This window comes from Balaenoptera borealis (genome assembly GCF_965194805.1).
Source record: "Balaenoptera borealis genome assembly, contig: HAP1_SCAFFOLD_663, whole genome shotgun sequence".
NCBI lineage: Eukaryota > Metazoa > Chordata > Mammalia > Artiodactyla > Balaenopteridae > Balaenoptera > Balaenoptera borealis.
In genome coordinates, this window is record NW_028123536.1 from 174,620 (window position 1) to 184,452 (window position 9,833).

Sequence of the window (9,833 nt, forward strand, 5' to 3'; positions counted from 1 at the left end):
CCAAGAGTGTCCACCCTTATGTCTCAATCAGCTGTGGGTCTAGATATGGTCAATCCAGGTGGCATCGCAGCCCTTGAACGAATTTTGTAAGAATTTCTCTCTCTTTCACTGTCTTTGTTTGACGGGTTTTTAAAAGTAATTGATTTTTATAATAGGGTTTAGCTGCTTTGCACTGCTGTGTTTATGCCGCTTTTCACCCACTTGACTCACTTACAGATAGATATCAATACATAGGTTTTAAGATTCTTACTAGTCAGATATATTCTTGGGCGGTGAATAGGGGGCGTTGAGTCCAGTTCACTGAGCAAGGAGTAGGTCTTGTCTATTACATATTGGGTTTATGGAACGGTATCTGAGCTAATTTGAAACCCTTGTTTTATGCATCACCCCACCTCACCTTTCCCGTTAAGCAGCCATAGTGTGTTTTCTAAACGTGCGACTCTGTTCTGTTTTGTAATTCAGTTCAAGGGTAGCGGTTTTTACATTCTCTCTGTAAGTGATATCTTATGATAAGTGTCTTTTTCTGTGTGACTTATTTCACTTAGAATCGTCGTACCTAAATCCACTCATCATGCTGCTCCTAGCCTTATGACGTTGATTTCATGGCTGAGTGATATTCCATTGTACATAAGGACCACAACTTCTTTATCCATTCTTCTCTTTCCTGGGATGTTTAAGGTGTAACGAAGTGGAGGTTCTTGTCAACAGAGCAGCCCTAAACTTTGGGGTGCCTGTGTCTTGCTGATTTTTAGTTTTCCCAATTTATACGCCCATGAGTGGAAGTGCCCTATGCTCTCTAAGCTGAGTTTTTTAGATGTTTCAGGACACACCGTACACTTCTCCAGAGTGGCTGTTGGCAATTTACAGCCCGCCCATCAGCGTAGCAAGGCTCCCATTTCTCCATGGCCTGTCCTGCATTTCTGGTTTTGACACTTTATTCAGCATGGCCCTTTTGACCGATGGGAAGCGAGACTTCTTTGTAGTGCTGATTTGCCTTTCCAGGTTGCTTGGTTGGCCAAAAAGGGCGTATGCGTTTTTTCCTGAATATATTCAGGAAAAAACGCATACGCCCTTTTTGGCCAAGGGCATCATTGTCGAGGTTTTGCCGCTTTTCCTGTGCTTTAAAGGCGATTCGAATCTACCTCCTGAAATCGGTTTCCTGCAATTCTGCCTTGCTTTCAAATCCTCTTCGTTGCCTTCCCTCCATATATTTGTGGACGAGAGTTATCATTTCTAACTCTGCAGGTTTGTGAATTGCAGTGCCCCTGAGCTCCATTTTTCAACTCGCTTTCTTGGGAGCTGGCCGCAAAAGCGCAGGATTGCTTCAGGCCCTATTCTGGCTCCGGGCGGCAGGCTGAGCCTGTGGTTAATTCTGCTTCCTGATGGGAAAATAGAGTGACCTGTGCCTGTCCCAACACCTAGAGCTAGTCTCTCATTGGTTCCCCCTCTTCCCGTTCATCCTCAGGACAAATTGCAACGTGTACGGAACAGGAGGTTAAAGGTGCTGATTCTCCCAGGAGGGAGATTGCTAGTAAAGCGGCTGGAATGGCGAACCGGAGCACAAGGAGATGAGAAATGAGGTGCGTTTTAGAAACCTTTCCCGGTCACACGGTGTACCATCTTCTGGGTTTCTCATGCATGTTTTCGATGTAGGAAGATGCCCTTGAACCTGGAGATTTGGGACCCATGGGATGGGTACCACGCCGTATTACTTTACAGGGTCTGCGTTAGCTCACCCAACCTCACCAAACCTCTCAGCCCCAAGAGTGTCCACCCTTATGTCTCAGTCAGCTGTGGGTCTAGATATGGTCAATCCAGGTGGCATCGCAGCCCCTGAACGAATTTTGTAAGAATTTCTCTCTCTTTCACTGTCTTTGTTTGACGGGTTTTTAAAAGTAATTGATTTTTATAATGGGGTTTAGCTGCTTTGCACTGCTGTGTTTATGCCGCTTTACACCCACTTGACTCACTTACAGAGAGATATCAATACATAGGTTTTAAGATTCTTACTAGTCAGATATATTCTTGGGCGGTGAATAGGGGGCGTTGAGTCCAGTTCACTGAGCAAGGAGTAGGTCTTGTCTATTACATATTGGGTTTATGGAACGGTATCTGAGCTAATTTGAAACCCTTGTTTTATGCATCACCCCACCTCACCTTTCCCGTTAAGCAGCCATAATGTGTTTTCTAAACGTGCGACTCTGTTCTGTTTTGTAATTCAGTTCAAGGGTAGCGGTTTTTACATTCCCTCTGTAAGTGATATCTTATGATAAGTGTCTTTTTCTGTGTGACTTATTTCACTTAGAATCGTCGTACCTAAATCCACTCATCATGCTGCTCCTAGCCTTATGACGTTGATTTCATGGCTGAGTGATATTCCATTGTACATAAGGACCACAACTTCTTTATCCATTCTTCTCTTTCCTGGGATGTTTAAGGTGTAACGAAGTGGAGGTTCTTGTCAACAGAGCAGCCCTAAACTTTGGGGTGCCTGTGTCTTGCTGATTTTTAGTTTTCCCAATTTATACGCCCATGAGTGGAAGTGCCCTATGCTCTCTAAGCTGAGTTTTTTAGATGTTTCAGGACACACCGTACACTTCTCCAGAGTGGCTGTTGGCAATTTACAGCCCGCCCATCAGCGTAGCAAGGCTCCCATTTCTCCATGGCCTGTCCTGCATTTCTGGTTTTGACACTTTATTCAGCATGGCCCTTTTGACCGATGGGAAGCGAGACTTCTTTGTAGCGCTGATTTGCCTTTCCAGGTTGCTTGGTTGGCCAAAAAGGGCGTATGCGTTTTTTCCTGAATATATTCAGGAAAAAACGCATACGCCCTTTTTGGCCAAGGGCATCATTGTCGAGGTTTTGCCGCTTTTCCTGTGCTTTAAAGGCGATTCGAATCTACCTCCTGAAATCGGTTTCCTGCAATTCTGCCTTGCTTTCAAATCCTCTTCGTTGCCTTCCCTCCATATATTTGTGGACGAGAGTTATCATTTCTAACTCTGCAGGTTTGTGAATTGCAGTGCCCCTGAGCTCCATTTTTCAACTCGCTTTCTTGGGAGCTGGCCGCAAAAGCGCAGGATTGCTTCAGGCCCTATTCTGGCTCCGGGCAGCAGGCTGAGCCTGTGGTTAATTCTGCTTCCTGATGGGAAAATAGAGTGACCTGTGCCTGTCCCAACACCTAGAGCTAGTCTCTCATTGGTTCCCCCTCTTCCCGTTCATCCTCAGGACAAATTGCAACGTGTACGGAACAGGAGGTTAAAGGTGCTGATTCTCCAAGGAGGGAGATTGCTAGTAAAGCGGCTGGAATGGCGAACCGGAGCACAAGGAGATGAGAAATGAGGTGCGTTTTAGAAACCTTTCCCGGTCACACGGTGTACCATCTTCTGGGTTTCTCATGCATGTTTTCGATGTAGGAAGATGCCCTTGAACCTGGAGATTTGGGACCCATGGGATGGGTACCACGCCGTATTACTTTACAGGGTCTGCGTTAGCTCACCCAACCTCACCAAACCTCTCAGCCCCAAGAGTGTCCACCCTTATGTCTCAGTCAGCTGTGGGTCTAGATATGGTCAATCCAGGTGGCATCGCAGCCCCTGAACGAATTTTGTAAGAATTTATCTCTCTTTCACTGTCTTTGTTTGACGGGTTTTTAAAAGTAATTGATTTTTATAATGGGGTTTAGCTGCTTTGCACTGCTGTGTTTATGCCGCTTTACACCCACTTGACTCACTTACAGAGAGATATCAATACATAGGTTTTAAGATTCTTACTAGTCAGATATATTCTTGGGCGGTGAATAGGGGGCGTTGAGTCCAGTTCACTGAGCAAGGAGTAGGTCTTGTCTATTACATATTGGGTTTATGGAACGGTATCTGAGCTAATTTGAAACCCTTGTTTTATGCATCACCCCACCTCACCTTTCCCGTTAAGCAGCCATAGTGTGTTTTCTAAACGTGCGACTCTGTTCTGTTTTGTAATTCAGTTCAAGGGTAGCGGTTTTTACATTCTCTCTGTAAGTGATATCTTATGATAAGTGTCTTTTTCTGTGTGACTTATTTCACTTAGAATCGTCGTACCTAAATCCACTCATCATGCTGCTCCTAGCCTTATGACGTTGATTTCATGGCTGAGTGATATTCCATTGTACATAAGGACCACAACTTCTTTATCCATTCTTCTCTTTCCTGGGATGTTTAAGGTGTAACGAAGTGGAGGTTCTTGTCAACAGAGCAGCCCTAAACTTTGGGGTGCCTGTGTCTTGCTGATTTTTAGTTTTCCCAATTTATACACCCATGAGTGGAAGTGCCCTATGCTCTCTAAGCTGAGTTTTTTAGATGTTTCAGGACACACCGTACACTTCTCCAGAGTGGCTGTTGGCAATTTACAGCCCGCCCATCAGCGTAGCAAGGCTCCCATTTCTCCATGGCCTGTCCTGCATTTCTGGTTTTGACACTTTATTCAGCATGGCCCTTTTGACCGATGGGAAGTGAGACTTCTTTGTAGCGCTGATTTGCCTTTCCAGGTTGCTTGGTTGGCCAAAAAGGGCGTATGCGTTTTTTCCTGAATATATTCAGGAAAAAACGCATACGCCCTTTTTGGCCAAGGGCATCATTGTCGAGGTTTTGCCGCTTTTCCTGTGCTCTAAAGGCGATTCGAATCTACCTCCTGAAATCTGTTTCCTGCAATTCTGCCTTGCTTTCAAATCCTCATCGTTGCCTTCCTTCCATATATTTGTGGACGAGAGTTATCATTTCTACCTCTGCAGTTTTGTGAATTGCAGTGCCCCTGAGCTCCATTTTTTAACTCGTTTTCTTGGGAGCTGGCTGCAAAAGCGCAGGATTGCTTCAGGCCGTATTCTGGCTCCGGGCGGCAGGCTGAGCCTGTGGTTAATTCTTCTTCCTGATGGGAAAATAGAGTGACTTGTGCCTGTCCCAAAACCTAGAGCTAGTCTCTCATTGGTTCCCCCTCTTCCCGTTCATCCTCAGGACAAATTGCAACGTGTACGGAACAGGAGGTTAAAGGTGCTGATTCTCCAAGGAGGGAGATTGCTAGTAAAGCGGCTGGAATGGCGAACCGGAGCACAAGGAGATGAGAAATGAGGTGCGTTTTAGAAACCTTTCCCGGTCACACGGTGTACCATCTTCTGGGTTGCTCGTGCATGTTTTCGACGTAGGAAGATGCCCTTGAACCTGGAGATTTGGGACCCATGGGATGGGTACCACGCCGTATTACTTTACAGGGTCTGCGTTAGCTCACCCAACCTCACCAAACCTCTCAGCCCCAAGAGTGTCCACCCTTATGTCTCAATCAGCTGTGGGTCTAGATATGGTCAATCCAGGTGGCATCGCAGCCCTTGAACGAATTTTGTAAGAATTTCTCTCTCTTTCACTGTCTTTGTTTCACGGGTTTTTAAAAGTAATTGATTTTTATAATAGGGTTTAGCTGCTTTGCACTGCTGTGTTTATGCCGCTTTTCACCCACTTGACTCACTTACAGATAGATATCAATACATAGGTTTTAAGATTCTTACTAGTCAGATATATTCTTGGGCGGTGAATAGGGGGCGTTGAGTCCAGTTCACTGAGCAAGGAGTAGGTCTTGTCTATTACATATTGGGTTTATGGAACGGTATCTGAGCTAATTTGAAACCCTTGTTTTATGCATCACCCCACCTCACCTTTCCCGTTAAGCAGCCATAGTGTGTTTTCTAAACGTGCGACTCTGTTCTGTTTTGTAATTCAGTTCAAGGGTAGCGGTTTTTACATTCTCTCTGTAAGTGATATCTTATGATAAGTGTCTTTTTCTGTGTGACTTATTTCACTTAGAATCGTCGTACCTAAATCCACTCATCATGCTGCTCCTAGCCTTATGACGTTGATTTCATGGCTGAGTGATATTCCATTGTACATAAGGACCACAACTTCTTTATCCATTCTTCTCTTTCCTGGGATGTTTAAGGTGTAACGAAGTGGAGGTTCTTGTCAACAGAGCAGCCCTAAACTTTGGGGTGCCTGTGTCTTGCTGATTTTTAGTTTTCCCAATTTATACGCCCATGAGTGGAAGTGCCCTATGCTCTCTAAGCTGAGTTTTTTAGATGTTTCAGGACACACCGTACACTTCTCCAGAGTGGCTGTTGGCAATTTACAGCCCGCCCATCAGCGTAGCAAGGCTCCCATTTCTCCATGGCCTGTCCTGCATTTCTGGTTTTGACACTTTATTCAGCATGGCCCTTTTGACCGATGGGAAGCGAGACTTCTTTGTAGCGCTGATTTGCCTTTCCAGGTTGCTTGGTTGGCCAAAAAGGGCGTATGCGTTTTTTCCTGAATATATTCAGGAAAAAACGCATACGCCCTTTTTGGCCAAGGGCATCATTGTCGAGGTTTTGCCGCTTTTCCTGTGCTTTAAAGGCGATTCGAATCTACCTCCTGAAATCGGTTTCCTGCAATTCTGCCTTGCTTTCAAATCCTCTTCGTTGCCTTCCCTCCATATATTTGTGGACGAGAGTTATCATTTCTAACTCTGCAGGTTTGTGAATTGCAGTGCCCCTGAGCTCCATTTTTCAACTCGCTTTCTTGGGAGCTGGCCGCAAAAGCGCAGGATTGCTTCAGGCCCTATTCTGGCTCCGGGCGGCAGGCTGAGCCTGTGGTTAATTCTGCTTCCTGATGGGAAAATAGAGTGACCTCTGCCTGTCCCAACACCTAGAGCTAGTCTCTCATTGGTTCCCCCTCTTCCCGTTCATCCTCAGGACAAATTGCAACGTGTACGGAACAGGAGGTTAAAGGTGCTGATTCTCCAAGGAGGGAGATTGCTAGTAAAGCGGCTGGAATGGCGAACCGGAGCACAAGGAGATGAGAAATGAGGTGCGTTTTAGAAACCTTTCCCGGTCACACGGTGTACCATCTTCTGGGTTTCTCATGCATGTTTTCGATGTAGGAAGATGCCCTTGAACCTGGAGATTTGGGACCCATGGGATGGGTACCACGCCGTATTACTTTACAGGGTCTGCGTTAGCTCACCCAACCTCACCAAACCTCTCAGCCCCAAGAGTGTCCACCCTTATGTCTCAGTCAGCTGTGGGTCTAGATATGGTCAATCCAGGTGGCATCGCAGCCCCTGAACGAATTTTGTAAGAATTTATCTCTCTTTCACTGTCTTTGTTTGACGGGTTTTTAAAAGTAATTGATTTTTATAATGGGGTTTAGCTGCTTTGCACTGCTGTGTTTATGCCGCTTTACACCCACTTGACTCACTTACAGAGAGATATCAATACATAGGTTTTAAGATTCTTACTAGTCAGATATATTCTTGGGCGGTGAATAGGGGGCGTTGAGTCCAGTTCACTGAGCAAGGAGTAGGTCTTGTCTATTACATATTGGGTTTATGGAACGGTATCTGAGCTAATTTGAAACCCTTGTTTTATGCATCACCCCACCTCACCTTTCCCGTTAAGCAGCCATAATGTGTTTTCTAAACGTGTGACTCTGTTCTGTTTTGTAATTCAGTTCAAGGGTAGCGGTTTTTACATTCCCTCTGTAAGTGATATCTTATGATAAGTGTCTTTTTCTGTGTGACTTATTTCACTTAGAATCGTCGTACCTAAATCCACTCATCATGCTGCTCCTAGCCTTATGACGTTGATTTCATGGCTGAGTGATATTCCATTGTACATAAGGACCACAACTTCTTCTCTTTCCTGGGATGTTTAAGGTGTAACGAAGTGGAGGTTCTTGTCAACAGAGCAGCCCTAAACTTTGGGGTGCCTGTGTCTTGCTGATTTTTAGTTTTCCCAATTTATACGCCCATGAGTGGAAGTGCCCTATGCTCTCTAAGCTGAGTTTTTTAGATGTTTCAGGACACACCGTACACTTCTCCAGAGTGGCTGTTGGCAATTTACAGCCCGCCCATCAGCGTAGCAAGGCTCCCATTTCTCCATGGCCTGTCCTGCATTTCTGGTTTTGACACTTTATTCAGCATGGCCCTTTTGACCGATGGGAAGCGAGACTTCTTTGTAGCACTGATTTGCCTTTCCAGGTTGCTTGGTTGGCCAAAAAGGGCGTATGCGTTTTTTCCTGAATATATTCAGGAAAAAACGCATACGCCCTTTTTGGCCAAGGGCATCATTGTCGAGGTTTTGCCGCTTTTCCTGTGCTTTAAAGGCGATTCGAATCTACCTCCTGAAATCGGTTTCCTGCAATTCTGCCTTGCTTTCAAATCCTCTTCGTAGCCTTCCCTCCATATATTTGTGGACGAGAGTTATCATTTCTAACTCTGCAGGTTTGTGAATTGCAGTGCCCCTGAGCTCCATTTTTCAACTCGCTTTCTTGGGAGCTGGCCGCAAAAGCGCAGGATTGCTTCAGGCCCTATTCTGGCTCCGGGCGGCAGGCTGAGCCTGTGGTTAATTCTGCTACCTGATGGGAAAATAGAGTGACCTGTGCCTGTCCCAACACCTAGAGCTAGTCTCTCATTGGTTCCCCCTCTTCCCGTTCATCCTCAGGACAAATTGCAACGTGTACGGAACAGGAGGTTAAAGGCGCTGATTCTCCAAGGAGGGAGATTGCTAGTAAAGCGGCTGGAATGGCGAACCGGAGCACAAGGAGATGAGAAATGAGGTGCGTTTTAGAAACCTTTCCCGGTCACACGGTGTACCATCTTCTGGGTTTCTCGCGCATGTTTTCGACGTAGGAAGATGCCCTTGACCCTGGAGATTTGGGACCCATGGGATGGGTACCACGCCGTATTACTTTACAGGGTCTGCGTTAGCTCACCCAACCTCACCAAACCTCTCAGCCCCAAGAGTGTCCACCCTTATGTCTCAATCAGCTGTGGGTCTAGATATGGTCAATCCAGGTGGCATCGCAGCCCCTGAACGAATTTTGTAAGAATTTCTCTCTCTTTCACTGTCTTTGTTTCATGGGTTTTTAAAAGTAATTGATTTTTATAATGGGGCTTAGCTGCTTTGCACTGCTGTGTTTATGCCGCTTTTCACCCACTTGACTCACTTACAGATAGATATCAATACATAGGTTTTAAGATTCTTACTAGTCAGATATATTCTTGGGCGGTGAATAGGGGGCGTTGAGTCCAGTTCACTGAGCAAGGAGTAGGTCTTGTCTATTACATATTGGGTTTATGGAACGGTATCTGAGCTAATTTGAAACCCTTGTTTTATGCATCACCCCACCTCACCTTTCCCGTTAAGCAGCCATAGTGTGTTTTCTAAACGTGCGACTCTGTTCTGTTTTGTAATTCAGTTCAAGGGTAGCGGTTTTTACATTCTCTCTGTAAGTGATATCTTATGATAAGTGTCTTTTTCTGTGTGACTTATTTCACTTAGAATCGTCGTACCTAAATCCACTCATCATGCTGCTCCTAGCCTTATGACGTTGATTTCATGGCTGAGTGATATTCCATTGTACATAAGGACCACAACTTCTTTATCCATTCTTCTCTTTCCTGGGATGTTTAAGGTGTAACGAAGTGGAGGTTCTTGTCAACAGAGCAGCCCTAAACTTTGGGGTGCCTGTGTCTTGCTGATTTTTAGTTTTCCCAATTTATACGCCCATGAGTGGAAGTGCCCTATGCTCTCTAAGCTGAGTTTTTTAGATGTTTCAGGACACACCGTACACTTCTCCAGAGTGGCTGTTGGCAATTTACAGCCCGCCCATCAGCGTAGCAAGGCTCCCATTTCTCCATGGCCTGTCCTGCATTTCTGGTTTTGACACTTTATTCAGCATGGCCCTTTTGACCGATGGGAAGTGAGACTTCTTTGTAGCGCTGATTTGCCTTTCCAGGTTGCTTGGTTGGCCAAAAAGGGCGTATGCGTTTTTTCCTGA